This window comes from Lycium ferocissimum, chromosome 3, assembly GCF_029784015.1.
Source record: "Lycium ferocissimum isolate CSIRO_LF1 chromosome 3, AGI_CSIRO_Lferr_CH_V1, whole genome shotgun sequence".
NCBI lineage: Eukaryota > Viridiplantae > Streptophyta > Magnoliopsida > Solanales > Solanaceae > Lycium > Lycium ferocissimum.
In genome coordinates this window covers 49,509,690-49,527,759 of record NC_081344.1, presented here as the reverse complement: position 1 = coordinate 49,527,759, position 18,070 = coordinate 49,509,690, and positions in this window count along the sequence as shown.

Here is an 18,070-nt window from a genome sequence, read left to right as displayed (position 1 = left end):
TATTAGCTACGCTTATTCGTCCAAGCTCGTAAGCCTACACTTAAAAGGATTCACACTAACGTTAGACTCTTTATTGCACACTTGTTCCGAATTTCAAATCAAACTGCTCTATATTCTGCCGAAAATCGGGCAAAGATCTCTCTTGTTTATATGCCTAGCCCAAAATTACAATTCAGCAACCAATCAACAATAACAATAATACCAACATCAACAACACTATTATTCATACCAACATATTCCATAAACATCCCACACGACGTTTTTCAACATACAACAACAATATGCATTTTCTTCCATCCCAATCAAGGAGTATAATCTCATCAACGCGCCAACAATGTTAGATACCATTTTTGTATGCATAAATCAGTCCATCCACACGGCCACAACACGTTCAAAACAGCCCATAAACACAACAACTACAATACAACACTCTATGACCTTTTCTCCATAACTAGTTTCATTTTTAAGGCTTGCTAGACCTTCAAACAAACTCAACATAAAAGATGGGATAAATAACATACCTTATACTTGAAGAAACTCAGCCACATCAACTTTCTCCAACGCCAAACTTAAGTAGAAGCAAGAACAATTACCTTTCACGGACTAGTTTGGCGTAATCTTGTTAAATTCTTGATTTATCGGACTATAATATTTGGGAGATGTTTTGAGAGGATTCTAGGACTCTTTGGAATGTTAATATTCTAAAAAAAATGGGCTGATGGGGTATTTATAGCCTCTAGGTCGGTTCCACCGACTTATTCATGTGGGGCCCACGGAACCATTTGGCAGCTTGGGGTCTTGCTCTTAAAATGGCCATAACTCTTGATTCCGACACCGTGTGAGGTCCCACAACCTATGGTTCGAAATCTATTTCAATTATCTACAACTTTTATTCTTGGTGTTTTTCCAAATTCCAAACTTTTAATACCGTTTGTGCCCCTCCAAGTCAGATCATCCGAAAACGTTTCCTTAAATCGTCCTTTTGGAGGGCTTATGTCCATATTTGGCTTATGAGTCCTTCTTAGGACTTGCTCAACTTTCCATGTACTATTTGTATCACTTTTAATATATCTTTTACAAAATCCCAACATGTGGGCCCCACCTTAACTCATGGTTTCGAGGGCTATCATCGAGTGATCACGTTAACCGATTTACTCCATACACTCTCCAAATGTCATATATATGTTCTTATGCTCAGATAACATAATCTTCATCCATAATCCTTGTGTAACTACTGCTCTCCCCGAGCTCATACTAAGCCGTCCACGATCTTGATAACGCGAAATTTTCCAAGGTGTAACATCCTTCCCCTTAGAAACATTCGTCCTCGAATGTTAAGTTCTTAGTTTCTACGAAAATTTTAGGCATTTTCCCCCCGTAATTGTACCACTATCATCCTATCATAACAACCCAAAACATATGATTTATCAATCAACATCAACATCCACTCTAGGAATTTAGGTTACACACGACTAAGAAATCGCTTTAAATAAAGCATTACATACTCCTCGAGGGCTCCGTCATTCATGTCCTTTATTGTTCCGCTCAGAATAGATACGGGTACCTAACGAAAGTCACGTTTTTCCGCAACTTCTTTGCCCTCATCCGTACACGGTTTTCCTCGGCTACGCCTCGCTCTTGTTTTGTCTCAAGACATCAGTCTTGACATGGTATGCCTTGACTATTTATTATCCAGAAGTAAGTATTTCTCTTTTCTCTTCCTTGTTTGCTTGCTAGTGACCCACTACTTTTCTTCACGGTGCCCTTTCTCGACCTTTATCCTCTCGGTACCTTCTCGCCTTAGTCTCTACTTTTTAGTTCGTTATCCTTAATGAAGTCCCTCATATAGTAACTACATAGCCACTCCTTTAACTATCATCGTTTATTGAAAGAATTTGACATATAAATTCCTCTCTATCTCTCCTACCCTCTGATCATCTTGCTTAAATCATTTATTCAATCCCCTTTATCAACTTGTAACATTCTAGGCACATTATCTCGTTAAGATTTCTTTATCTTTAATTCAAACTTTCCTATTGTCCCTTTGTACGTATATACCTAATGATTCACACACTATATTCTATCCTTCACAAGAATATGTGAAAGTGCAACTCAAATCCGAGTTCAAGAAATTTGTAACTTGCCACCTTTTTGGCTTCTTGCCAAACCTTATGTTAACTTTGTCATTTTGAATTCCTTTAAATCTCTCAATACAACTCAAAGCATGGGTCTTTGATTCGACAATTCTTACTCCATTACGACTCCTTAACTTCATCTATGTATATCTAGTTTAACCCACCTTTACATCTTTCATTATCTTGGTCACTTTCATCTTCGTTATTCTTTATCGTATTTTCGGGGTAGCCTTTTGTAATTATAGTCGGTCATAGCTTCTGTCATGGTTTATATACTCCATTATTCACATGCTTTCATATTTAGTATAATTAGCGATCCATGAAATATCTTCTAATATCCGGTGAACTCTTTTATTTCCATTCATAGGAGCAACGTTTTTTCATTCCTTCAAAAATTTCCAAACTACCAACCGCTGTTCCTTTTATTACAATTATCAATTCGTTCCTGCCTCCTTCTGATACCTTCCTGATATGCCGATATGTTTCGAACTCTGGCTCCGAGCTAATAAATTTCCCCTTCTGGAGCATGAGAACGCCATAATTCCTTTCAAGTCCAATATGTTCTTCCCCTCTTATTAAGGAGGTCCTAATACACCAATAGTTTTGAGATATCCATCGCCTTCGGCACTTATCTTTCGAGAGTTAGAAATCTCTTAACATCGTTGCACGGCCTAATCATTCTTTCTCTTACTTCTCATTCCTCGTCGTGGTCACTATCTTTTCGTCCCACTTGTCGAAGTCTATTCTCCAACCCCACACATTCCTCTTTTGTTCCATACTACCACACTCTATCCCTTTCACTCGCCTTCCTTCGAATGTTTACCCAAATAGTCCCGTGCTTTGCCCGTCGTCTCCCTTGGAGGCTTTACTCACTCGTGTTTCTTACTTTTCACTTTGATGTCGACCAATGCCTCTTTTCCAACTATCATTGTATTGGAACTTTCCAAGCCGCAACGTCGAACATCCTCTTGCCGGGACACACACTTTAACCTTACTACCAATCCGACCAATGCCTCCATAGCCATGTATGGGTATATCATATACATATGTACACATATAATTACTACCATCTCGCTTACAAAATATTTCCAAACGCCATTCAAACTTATCCTGATTCTAGAGCTGTGATGCACCTTCTTTCTCTTCACCGGTCTAGTCCGCCTCGGCCTACGCGACCTCTTAAGGTTTTTTCCCACTCTGTATACTCTAATTTCCCTTAGGCTACTCTATCTTTCCGTTTGGCTCTCCTGTGTCTGACTTTATAGGACTTTTAGTACACTTCCCAGGGGGTCACCCATCCTAAAATTTCTCTCACTCCAAAGACGCTTAACCTTGGAACTCTGATGAAATACGATGCTTTAATGCTAGTACGATAGCGTCCACCTCACCGCATGACCTTCATCACATAATCTGGAGTAAGTTGAAGTCTTAGCAGATTTCAAAACGTTCTCATAACACACCCCCCTCCGAATTAGAAAGGGTCTCTTACTCTTCTGACTCCACCCCTTTATTGCTGGCTTTCAGATCTTACTAACTTATTTCAACAGGGGATCCCATTTAAAATTTAAAAATCTATGTCAAATGTATTGCAGTGTCAATGGTTTCCATCTCACACTTGCATTTTCCTAGCCAGCTTGCCCCCTTAAGGGTGTACTTATACTATTATCCGATTATACTTTGCCCTATGTCCTCATTTCCAACCTCAATTAGGCGGCACTTTTATTTCGACGATAAGTGTCCAGAGTCCTCTTGAAACTCTATCTTTATCCCAATTTATATCTTCCTTTTCCTCTAATACATTTACAATACATCACTTGTTCCTCCAACCCTACCGTCTTTGTCCTTTAAGGATTCCACTATTTCGAGGTGAAGTCGTATGCACGCAGTACTCCTTTATGCCTTATGCTCTTTACCCTTATTGTGTACCCTGTGCCGATTTCTAACCTACTCAAAATCATATCAAGTTCATCTTAATGATAGTCTTGTCTTATCACCTTATCGTCGCACTACACCTTTAGGTCCATAGCTATATATTTCCCTCTCGTCCTATACTCTTACTCAATTAACTACATTTATCTTGGATGCTTCCTTTGGAATTCCCATACCATTTCTCTAGTCTATGCTCCTCTTTTACCCTACGCACGAGGAATCTTATGCCACCTCTGTATCCTTCAGAACGCATCACTTCTGCATAACCCCTTTCTCATTTTCAAAATGTGTTTCATTCATCTCTATTTGTTCTACAGCTCGTTTTTATACCTTAGTCACATAGATCACGTCATATCTTTTAGTCACTTCCTCACTAGGCTTTACTCATTTTCGTAACAATCCTTATTATGTCCTGTTCGTATTCGATCCCATAGTGTAACACTTCTTAACTTCTTACCCTTTCTGGTCAATCTTATCCTTAATATCTCACAAGCTGTCCTATCAACACACTCATATCCGTCACACTTCATTTTCCTCTGTACCCTTGTCTTAATCACACTATTACTTCTTTTAACTATAAACTCATCGTGATCCATCCCTGCTTATCAATTCAGTCGGTACCTTAATATAACTCTCTATCAAGGTTTGCCAGCCTTTTCTAAATCGTCTCTTAGTATCACAAGCCCTTTCCAATTTCTTTTTACCATATCGATATCGACCTCCTAATTGTTATCACTATTAATTCAGCAGTTAACTTATTCCTCAAGGTCAGCCGTACTCGCAACTTAGTCAAATCCTATCATTACTATTGGCACGACCTTTCAAGACATATTACAAACCTATATCTCATTCTCTTCTTATTTCTAGGAAAATTTTGGCAGAGTTTCCTCTGTATTTCTTACTATCTCAAAACCTGCACGCAGGAAATACCAACAATGCTTCACAGGGCCAACATATATATGTATATATCATATCATATCACAGCCACCCAGGGCTACCCATGTCAACAACGATATGAAAATGATGAACTTACCTCGTATATTCAACTCAAACTGCACCTATTACATTTCCCTGTTTACTTTCCCTTTCGATCGTCAACTTTACATTTCAATCATACTTCAATACCTTACCCGACATATATCTTTCATACCATTGCATACCTGCGTACTTCGTAACTTCCAACATCATCAATCACTTTCTTCTATCGATGTCATTCTTCTGCTGCAATCAAAGGTTAGTGCAAGAAATCTCATTTCCTATGGCTTGGCTCTATCGCACGATCTTAGATGTGAAAGAAGAGTAACCACCCTAGATGCCCCGTAGCCTCCTCGTTTATAAATGTGGCGCGCTTCACACCATAAACAGACTCTATCGGACACGACTTTGCGTACAACCCTAGGACGAATCGTTCGATACCAATTTGTCACACCCCAACTTTTGATAGGGCATGATGGGCACCCGACCCTTACTTAGGGCCGAGCGAACCCGCTGATCCTCATGATACTCATAATCTTACTAGACTCTTAAATCATGAAATGAATGCATAACGAAAGCTTTTCAAAGAACAACATGCTTTTCGTCTTCTCAAATCAAGTAAAATCTGTAATCATATGAAATCTGTAATATAATGCATAATGATACATCGGCTTACAGGGCCGCTTACAAGACTGACATGTTATATACGTGACTCTATCTGCAAAGTCTCTAACATAACTCAAGATACCATAACATAGATACTCTGACTCGGCAGCACTCCGGGAGGAAATGGAGCTCGCCAATCCAGCTGGAACATCTTCTACTAATATCCTCTACTCGTCTGTATACACCTGCGTGACATGAAACGTAGCCCCCGAAGAAAGAGAGTCAGTACGGAATATGTACTGAGCATGTAAAGCATGAAGTACAGTAAACAAGATCATAACCGGAACAAGAAGTACAGAAAATAAGTACGTACAAGATCTAGAATATCAAAATGCTTACTTTTGAAACACAAATCATGCATGCATTATATCCGGCCCACTATGGGACTCGGCGGACGGAACATGGTCGCCACCCCGTCTTTGGCGCCATAACACATCATACTCCGGAATATTGCATAACTCCGTAACATAGCTCCGTAACACATCATAACATCATAACACATCATACTTCGTAACACATCATACTTCGTAACACATCATACTTCGTATCACATCATACTTCGGAATATAGCATAGTGCGCACGATGACATACCGGCCCGGGACTCGGGGAAAGATGTAACAATAGAATACACGAGCAGAGTAGTGAGTAACAATATGCATACAAATCATCATTACAGACTCAACAGATAAGTAGGTAATCAACGCTCGGGGGTGACGACGATAATCATGTTAAGTTCTTTCAAAAAGTCGTTAGAACTATACAAAGGAAAGTCTCGGGGACCACGGACAAATATCAAACCAATCCGAGCCCGCCTATGAAAGTTACGGACTTTATTCATTAGAGAACACTTTACGAACATATCAAGGCAATCCGAGCCCGTTCATGAAAGTTAGAGGCATTTTTTGTCATACCCTAATTTCCGTTAGGGCGTGATGGGCACCCGACCCTTATTTAGGGCCGAGCGAACCCGCTGACTCACATAATACTCATAATCACGCTGACTCTCAAATCATGACACAAATACATAATGAAAATTTTTAAAAAAAATAATATGCTTTTTTTGCCTTTCTCGAATCAATGAAAATCTGTAACATATAGGAACATATAGAACTTATAATACAATGCATAATAACTCATCGGCTTACATAACCGACATCTTATACCCACGACACTGTCTGCAAAGTCTCTAACATAGGACATGTAACCATATCATAATGCTCTGACTCGGCAGCTCTCCGGAGAAAATGGAGCTCGCCAATCCCGCCGAACAACACGCTAATATCTTCAACTCATCTGGGTGTACCTGCGCGGCATGAAACGCAGCCCCCGAAGAAAGGGGGTCAGTACGGAATATGTACTGAGTATGTAAAGCATGAAATGTAGTAAGCGGGATCACACTGAAGTAAAGAGTACAGAAAAATCATAAAACTCATCTTTGAAAACGTTTATCATGCATATCAAATCATATAATCATCATGTATACGTATAGCGTGTCCCGGCCCTCTAGTGAGGGACTCGGTAGATAAAATCATATCATAATCGTATCATTATATCATCGTACATATATACCGTACCCGGCCCTCTAGTGAGGGACTCGGTGAGTAAAATCATATCATAATCATGTATGCATGCAGATATACATATATACATACCGTACCCGGCCCTCTAGTGAGGGACTCGGTGAATAGCGTGTCCCCAAGACCGCTTGCAAGGGACTCGGTATGCCATCCCTTTCCGCCATCCCCATCTCATCACATCATCATATCATCATATCATCATACATATATATATATATATATAGCGTGCCCCCGGCCCTCTAGTGAGGGACTCGGTGAACAATGCGGGAGTTGCACGAATACGTACTTTCCGGCCGGACTCGATGAAAGATGCATTGAGGCATGCACGAGCAGTAGTGAGAAACCATATGCATATAAAATCATACTCACGTAACTCAATGAAGTAGTCTAAACAGAATGTCATTTGAAAATCGGACCATAGTTATACCCAATATCTTTCGGACGTTATTCAGAAACATAGCATATATCATAACGTATTAGCAAAACCATAGGGATCGTGGTCATATGCCAAACCAATCCGAGTCCGCCTCGGAAGGTTACGAACACTATTCACTGGAGTACTTTCTACGAACAAATCGAAGCGATCCGAGCCTTTCTGCGAAAGTTACAGACGTTCGTAGTTTCGGAATTGTTTAGGAAACAAACTCTCTTTTGAAAACGAACTTTTATACAATCTTTGAAATCCATTCATGCGAAAAACATAAAGATCATAATCCGAGTACATTAGGAATGTGAATGACAAGAAACACGTAAGGATCATAATCATGCTCGGATCACAAGAGTAGAATTTCCTGGGTACGTGTCATAACTTACTTTTTACTAAGACATGCCAAGAAAGAAGGGTTAAGCTTACATACCTTTGGCCGCTTCCTATGCTAGTCCAAACTTACGTCTCAACTTTTCACAATCTACATTAACGTCAACAGGCGTCGAACATTAGCCATAAACATCTAAGAATCCAATTACAAACCATTACTTTTTCTACAGAAATTTCAACAGCATTTCCCCTATAAATTGACATCCCCGAGAATTTAACTCGCCAAATCATTACCAACAATACCAACAAACATAATAGCAATATCAATAATCAATCCCGACGCATTCTAACCTTAGTAACTCTTTCTCGCATACTCCAACATTTCATTATATTCAATTCGACTGCTTGCATTCAAATCAACATAACCATTCATACATTCAATTACTAATCCGAACCCATTCAAACAATATTCGAGAATGCTTTAAACGATTCATAGAATATTTCAAACAACCCGAACAAAACTCCAACTCACCCGAAATCACTCCCAAACCCGAGAACAACACTAACACATTTCCTTCTTCCACATTCATAAATTATGTCAACAATACATACGTTTACAATTTTATTTTCATAAATTCAAGAAACCATATCAAGATCACATCACCTCCCAATTCAGCCCACACAATTATAACCTTAACTTGAATCATTAAAACTTCATTTTACATCATAGAATCCATAACGACGACAACTAAAATACTAAATAAAATTTGTTCATTCTTTAACATACAAAACCATCCATTTTCGGCTAACACCTCCACACACAAGTTCCATGATTTTTATCCATTTCCACACACTACAACAACATACAAACATGCTAAATACAATGACTTCACCATTCCTTGACAACATCATATATGCACGGCCACAACAACAACACACGGCTACAACTTCAACATCATACTTTCATGCATTTCATTCATTCCTACATATCACAACATGCACAAATCATCCATAAAACATGTAAGGAAGATTAAACCTCACCTTTTCCATTCAATTTCTTCACTCGGCTAGGATGTTGTTGTCACACCCTAATTCCCGATAGGGCATGATGGGCACCCGACCCTTACTTAGGACCGAGCGAACCCGCAGACTCTCAAATACACACGATCATACTGGGCCCGCAAAGCATGTCGAAATGCGTGAAGAAAATTTTTTCGGAAAACAAACATGCCTTTCATTTTTTTTTTCAAATCAAATAAAACCTACAATCGTATAAAATCTATAATATAAGGCACAACAGTACTTCGGCTTATATAGCCGCTTGCCAAACACATCGGCAGCGTAATGCGTACAAACACACCGGCTTACATAGCCGCTTACAAAATGACCCGACATATCATACACTCGACACTCGTTCGCAAAGTCTCTACTAACATCTCGTATACCATACAAGCACTCGGACTCGGCAACATTCCGGAAGAAATGGAACTCGCCAATCCGAATGGAACATCCTCTCGCTAACATCACCGACTCATCCGTGGGTACTGCGTGGCATGAAACGCACCCCGAAGAAAGGGGGTCGATGAATATGTACCGAGTATGTAAAGCGATATAGAAAATGGAATCATAACCGAAGTCGTGGGTACGTAGTGAGTATAAAAAAACAAACCCAAATACCAAAGTACTTACATCCGACACATAAATCATACTTACTCATACCGAACGCATCATAATCACACATATGAAATAACATTAACCGATGTGGGATTTGCCTAGACCAATGTGGGATTTGCCTCATCATTGGGTTTGCCCCACCATCGGTGAACAAACTTATCATATTATCATACATCATCACATATCAAATGCGGTCCATAGGACCCGGCGGACAGAACGTGGTCGCCACCCTATCTGGCGCCACAACACAGCATAACACCAGAAGTTTCAAATCTCCGTATCCCGAACATAACACACCATCACAACATATCATAAGCCATATCACAAGATAACTCCATAAACGGAGCCCGGCCCTATGGCGAGGTCTCGGGAACCGTAACACAAGATAACACCGAGTATATCATAGTGCGCACGATCATATACCGCCCGGATCCGGTGAAAGAGGTAACACGAACGCACGAGCGGATCGTAAGTAACCACACGCATATCGACATCATCACGTACTCAACCGAATGATCAAAACGAACCCTCTTTTTAAAAATCCAAAACCATAGTCAAATCAAGTTTACTCCCGAATCTCGCTCGGGACATATCAAACCGAACTTCAGAAACCGTTGTTACGTATCAAAATCATGGGCATAAAACCCTTATTTCCAACTCGACAACTAAATAAATAATCATGCTTAGGATCGGAAAAGTGGTCGTATTAAATCCCTTTAAAAAAATAGGTCATTTAAAACCAACATAGAAAAGTCGCGGGACCCACGGACGAGCGTCAACCCAATCCGGCCCGCCTATAGAAATTTGAGTCCTTACTCGTCATGAAATCATTTGCGAAGAAATCAAAGCGATCCGAGCCCTTAGTCGAAAGTTATGAACGTTCGTAGTTTCGAAAGCGTTTAGGAACATATTTCTTTTGAAAACAAAACTCTTTTGAAAATATAACTCTTTTGCAACCTTAGAAATTTAATCATACAAAAGACGTAAGGATCATAACTCGGCCGCATTAAGGATACGAATATCAAGAACATGTAAGAATCGCTTACACAGCATTTCAAACTCAATCATATCCAAGACATACGGACCATACTAAGGATGCCAACATCAAAGCAGATACGAATCACAAACATACTCGAAATTTACGAATGGAGTTACCCCAAGGCACAAATCATGTCATACCTTAATCCGTCTAAGACATGCCAAAAGAAAGGAAGGGTAAGCTTCACATACCTTACTTGCTTCCTAAGCTAATCCAAACGTAAGTCTCGTCTTCTCAAAATCTACAACAACATCAATAGGCATCGAACATTAGCCATAAGCGTCGAAGAATTCAATTCCAAGCCATTACTTTATTTACGAAATTTTGGCAAAGACTTCCCCCACAAATTCAACAACCCCGAGATTTCAACTCGCCAAATTCATCAACAACAATACCAACAAACATTCTAACAACATCAACCATTCAAACATGATTCAATAACATTTCCAACAATCCACAAAAATATTCAAACAATCCAAATAATATGCCATGGAACCCAAAACCTTCCGAACTCAACATGAACAACCATAACATATTTCTTCCTTCCAAATTCATAATTTACACCAACAACAATTCCAACAATACCAACATTAACCATAATATTTCCAATTTCAAAATACTTCATAAACATTCCATATGGTATTTGTCCCATATTTCCATCACGAACCATTTTATAACGATTTTACAGCTCCCTTCTCCATAAATAAACCAATATTAACACAAATAGAAAGAGATTCATACCTTTCCCTCGATAACAATGCTATATATTTACTCCTCCACCTTGAACTTAAGCCACAAAGCCTCACTACGCAGTTTTGAAGCCGCAACTATACGCTGTCTGGACCGGAATTTGAGAATTATACCTGGTTTCGGGCTAAAAGTTAGTGGTGAAAGGTTGGGGAATTTTCTAGAGTAATTGGAATGTTTTTGGTCTGATTTTTGGCTGAAAATGAGGGGTTAAGCCCCTTTAAAAAGCTGCCCGAAGTCAAAGATCCTTTAAGATCGTAGAACCGTGCAAAATCGTTCATCCGCGGAAATTATTTCGAGACCTAAAACTTTTATATACCGATCTCTTTATTTGCATACCTGGATATGTCCAAAACTCCATACAATCTGTATAACTTATTCAACATCCCAAACTTTTTCTTATTCCCAATTTACCCTTAACACTCCATACCAATGAAAAGATGAATATGCAACTTGTGCATTAAAATAAAAATAAAATCGGGAATTAAAAGTCTTATCCACAACTTGTCGCAATCCAACTTAAAATATTCCAACGTGCAAAATACGGGATATAACATCCTTCCCCCCTTTAGAACATTCGTCCTCGAATGTTCAACTAATCGCATAAGGTCTCATAAGGGTCTCGGAGGGGGGTTTCCTTTATTACCATAGCATGCACTTTCACCTACCAATCATATTTCTTTTTCATCTCTTCTTCAACTTCTCAAATCATTTCCTCCCTGTTATTACACTGCCACAGTACCTTATTACACTCCACGCACCTTAACAAAAGCCATGTCTTTAGTACGTAACCTTCTTATTTTACGAACAACATAACAAGGTCCAATACATATCGGGTTAAACCTTTCCTTCTCGTAATTCCCTTTACTAAACTTGTAACATTCTAGGCACATTATCTCGTGTAGTCTCTTAATCTTTAACTCAAACCCTTCCTTTTTCGTTCCATAGCTTGTTTTTCCCGTTTCACACTTGCCTGCGTATTCTAGCTACGCATCACATCATAGCCTTGGCCACTTTTTCACTAGACTTCACTTATTTTCATAACAACCCTCATTGTATAACACTTCTTAACCCTTTACTCTTTTCTGATCAACTTCTTCCTTTGTACTCTTGTCTTAATCATACTATTACTTCTTTCTCGAGGTCAGCCATACTGGCAACTTACTCAAATCTTACCATTACGGTGAACGCGGCCTTTCAAGTCGCATTACAAACCTACATCTCATTTTTTTTTTCTGGGAAAATTTCGGCAGAGTTTCGTCTATATTTCTTACTATCTCAAAACCTGCACACAGGAAATACCAACAATGCCTCACAGGGCCAACATATATATACGCATATCATATCATATCGCAGCCATACAGGGCTCCCAATATCATCAACAGTACACAAATAATAAACATACCTCGTATGCCCAACTCAAACGGCACCTGTTACACTTTCTTGTTTACTTTCCCCCTTTAGTCTTCAACTTGCGTTTCAATTGCAACCGCAATATCTTTCCCAACATATATCTTTCATACCTTTGCTTACCTGTGTACTTTGTGACTTCCAACATCATCACTCACTTTCTTCTATCGTGTCATTCTTCGGTCACCGCAATCACAAATCGGGGTAGGAGTCCCATCTCCTATGACTTGGCTCTATGGCACGATCTCGTATATGAAAGAAGAGTAACCATCCTAAATGCCCCGTAGCCTCCGTTTATAAATGTGGCGCGCAACACACCATAAACAAGACTCTACTTGACACGACTTTGCAGACAACCCCTAGGACGAACTGCTCTGATACCAATTTGTCACACCCTAATTCCCGATAGGGCATGATGGGCACCCGACCCTTACTTAGGACCGAGCGAACCCGCAGACTCTCAAATACACACGATCATACTGGGCCCGCAAAGCATGTCGAAATGCGTGAGGAAAATTTTTTCGGAAAACAAACATGCCTTTCATTTTTTTTTTCAAATCAAATAAAACCTACAATCGTATAAAATCTATAATATAAGGCACAACAGTACTTCGGCTTATATAGCCGCTTGCCAAACACATCGGCAGCGTAATGCGTACAAACACACCGGCTTACATAGCCGCTTACAAAACAGACCCGACATATCATACACTCGACACTGTCTGCAAAGTCTCTACTAACATCTCAGATACCATACAAGCACTCGGACTCGGCAACATTCCGGAAGAAATGGAACTCGCCAATCCAGCTGGAACATCCTCTGCTAACATCACCGACTCATCCGTGGGTACCTGCGTGGCATGAAACGCAGCCCCCCGAAGAAAGGGGGTCAGTACGGAATATGTACTGAGTATGTAAAGCAGAGCATACAGAAAATGGAATCATAACCGAAGTCAGGGGTACAGAAAGTGAGTATAAAAAAAAACAAACCCAAATACCAAAGTACTTACATCCGACACATAAATCATACTTACTCATACCGAACGCATCATAATCTGTCATATGAAATAACATTAACCGATGTGGGATTTGCCTAGACCAATGTGGGATTTGCCTCATCATTGGGTTTGCCCCACCATCGGTGAACAAACTCATCATATTATCATACATCATCACATATCAAATGCGGTCCATAGGACCCGGCGGCGGACGTAACGTGGTCGCCACCCTATCCGGCGCCACAACACGATAACACCGAAGTTTCAAATCTCCGTATCCCGAACATAACACACCATCACAACATATCATAAGCCATATCACAAGATAACTCCATAAACGGAGCCCGGCCCTATGGCGAGGTCTCGGAACCGTAACACGATAACACCGAGTATATCATAGTGCGCACGATCATATACCGGCCCGGATCCGGTGAAAGAGGTAACAGAACGCACGAGCAGATCGTAAGTAACCACACGCATATCAGACATCATCACAGACTCAACCGAATGATCAAAACGAACCCTCTTTTTAAAAATCCAAAACCATAGTCAAATCAAGTTTACTCCCGAATCTCGCTCGGGACATATCAAACCGAACTTCAGAAACCGTTGTTACGTATCAAAATCATGGGCATAAAACCCTTATTTCCAACTCGACAACTAAATAAATAATCATGCTTAGGATCGGAAAAGTGGTCGTATTAAATCCCTTTAAAAAAAATAGGTCATTTAAAACCAACATAGAAAAGTCGCGGGACCCACGGACGAGCGTCAACCCAATCCGGGCCCGCCTATAGAAATTTGAGTCCTTACTCGTCATGAAATCATTTGCGAAGAAATCAAAGCGATCCGAGCCCTTAGTCGAAAGTTATGAACGTTCGTAGTTTCGAAAGCGTTTAGGAACATATTTCTTTTGAAAACAAAACTCTTTTGAAAATATAACTCTTTTGCAACCTTAGAAATTTAATCATACAAAAGACGTAAGGATCATAACTCGGCCGCATTAAGGATACGAATATCAAGAACATGTAAGAATCGCTTACACAAAGATTTCAAACTCAATCATATCCAAGACATACGGACCATACTAAGGATGCCAACATCAAAGCAGATACGAATCACAAACATACTCGAAATTTACGAATGGAGTTACCCCAAGGCACAAATCATGTCATACCTTAATCCGTCTAAGACATGCCAAAAGAAAGGAAGGGTAAGCTTCACATACCTTACTTGCTTCCTAAGCTAATCCAAACGTAAGTCTCGTCTTCTCAAAATCTACAACAACATCAATAGGCATCGAACATTAGCCATAAGCGTCGAAGAATTCAATTCCAAGCCATTACTTTATTTACAGAAATTTTGGCAGCACTTCCCCTGTAAATTCAACAACCCCGAGATTTCAACTCGGCCAAATTCATCAACAACAATACCAACAAACATTCTAACAACATCAACCATTCAAACATGATTCAATAACATTTCCAACAATCCACAAAAATATTCAAACAATCCAAATAATATGCCATGGAACCCAAAACCTTCCGAACTCAACATGAACAACCATAACATATTTCTTCCTTCCAAATTCATAATTTACACCAACAACAATTCCAACAATACCAACATTAACCATAATATTTCCAATTTCAAAATACTTCATAAACATTCCATATGGTATTTGTCCCATATTTCCATCACAGAACCATTTTATAACGATTTTACAGCTCCTTCTCCATAAATAAACCAATATTAACACAAATAGAAAGAGATTCATACCTTTCCCTCGATAACAATTCTATATATTTACTCCTCCACCTTGAACTTAAGCCACAAAGCCTCACTACGCAGTTTTGAAGCCGCAACTATACGCTGTCTGGACCGGAATTTGAGAATTATACACGGTTTCGGGCTAAAAGTTAGTGGTGAAAGGTTGGGGAATTTTCTAGAGTAATTGGAATGTTTTTGGTCTGATTTATGGCTGAAAATGAGGGGTTAAGCCCCTTTAAAAAGCTGCCCGAAGTCACTGTAGCGATCGTAGCGATTGTAGTGCACCACCCATCTTTTAGCGCCACCGTTCATCCGCGGAAATTATTTCGAGACCTAAAACTTTTATATACCGATCTCTTTATTTACATACCTGGATATGTCCAAAACTCCATACAATCTGTATAACTCATTAAACATCCCAAACTTTTTCTTATTCCCAATTTACCCTTAACACTCCATACCAATGAAAAGATGAATATGCAACTTGTGCATTAAAATAAAAATAAAATCGGGAATTAAAAGTCTTATCCACAACTTGTCGCAATCCAACTTAAAATATTCCAACGTGCAAAATACGGGATATAACAGTTGTTTTGCGACAACGAGCGGTTTTCTTATTCCAACAACTACTCCACGTTAACGAGGGCCTTCCAATTGGTATGAAAGCTAGAAGAAACAAATTTTTCATGATCAATTCCATGGGGCTGGTTCGGCCAGCCCCCTCTTGGCCGTTTTTCTCCTTCTTTTTTTTCTCTTCATGCTTCTTGAAATTTCTAGGAGGTGGAATGGTGAAGATGACTAAGTTGTCATCTTATATTACCATATATTAGTAATACATGTGGCCTATGGACCACCTCCTATGTGGCCAATTTTTCATGACATTTCCAACTTCCCATAATTCATTTTTGGTCCCAAATTTTCATAAAATGTCTAACTTTTCATAATTCGCTTTTAACCCCAAATTCCTTAATATTTCCATCCAACAAAATTCATATGCAACTTATGTCTTAAAACAAAGTCGGAAAAATAGCCTTGTCTTTAACTTGTCGCAACTAACTTAAAATATTCCGACGTACAAGCGAGATATAAAATCCTTCCCCCCTTTAGAACATTCGTCCTCGAATGTTCAACTAATTCGTATAGGGCCTTAAGGATCTCGAGGGGGGGGGGGGGGGTTTCCTTTACTACCATAACATGCAATCTCATTTACCAATCATATTTCTCTTTCATTTCCTCCTCAGGTTCGCAAGTCATTTCCTTTCTGTTATTATTCCGCCACGGTGCCTTAACGGAAGCTACGTCTTTAGCACGCAACCTCCTTGCCTTATGTACTACATAACAAAGCCTAATATATCTCGGGTTCAACTTTTTCTCGATTCCTTCAATTTACCTTTTGCTCTTAGTCTCTGTCTTTGGAGCCGGTTATTAGGTGATAATGAAGTCCCCTCATCTAATAACCTTCCCTAGCCGCTCCCGGCTTTAACTATCCTCAACTGATATCAATCCGAAAGAATCTGACACATAAATTCACTCTCTTCCAAAGAGCCCGCTAGTTGTGATCATCTTGCTTAAATCGTCTTATAATCTTTCTTTACTTATCTCATAATACTTTCAGCACATTGTCTCATGTCATTACCTTATCTCTAATCCGAATTCTTCTATCGCCCCTTTTGCTCGGATCCTGCTCTCAACTTTCCTGTCACACGTGATGTTGCAATCTTTACCCGAATGCACGAAGGGGGGGGGGTCAAATTATTCTAAGAATCGCCTCAACGTAGTTTCGCTAATCCTTATGTTTCACCTTATCTTTGCCTCTTTCCTCCTACCACCAGCACCGGAATACATTTTGGTTCAACCATAAGCATGTCTTGTTCGTTCTCAGTACTAGTTCCACCTCGGTAATTTATCTCAACCCATCCTAACATCTTTCCTTAATGCACCCAAGGTATTATCACCGTATTGTTGTTACCGACCCTAAACTTTTCTCGTTAAGCACTTACTGGGTCTCACCTCCAGTGTATAAATATTCGTAGGTAACATGACTGCCCTTGCACGACCTGCATATTTAATCTTAGTCACGATCGTTCCTTTTTCCTGGTCCGTACCATTCCACATCTTACTCCCGTGCTCGCATTTGCTAGGAGTCTACCTTGTCATACTCCTTTTCCCCTCGCTTTTCTTACTTTCTACTATAGGAAATTTTCTATTTGCTAGCAACCACTCCATTGCCTACATTTTACTCTTTGATCCCGTAGTAGCCGTACCACCTTTCACAATATCTCCGTAAGCTACTCGTTACTTTCCTTTATCATATTCCCTCTCCAAGTCTCCATTTCTGGATATTTACAATTAATTCCCAGCGCCATCTCGATTATTACCTTGACTTCTATCC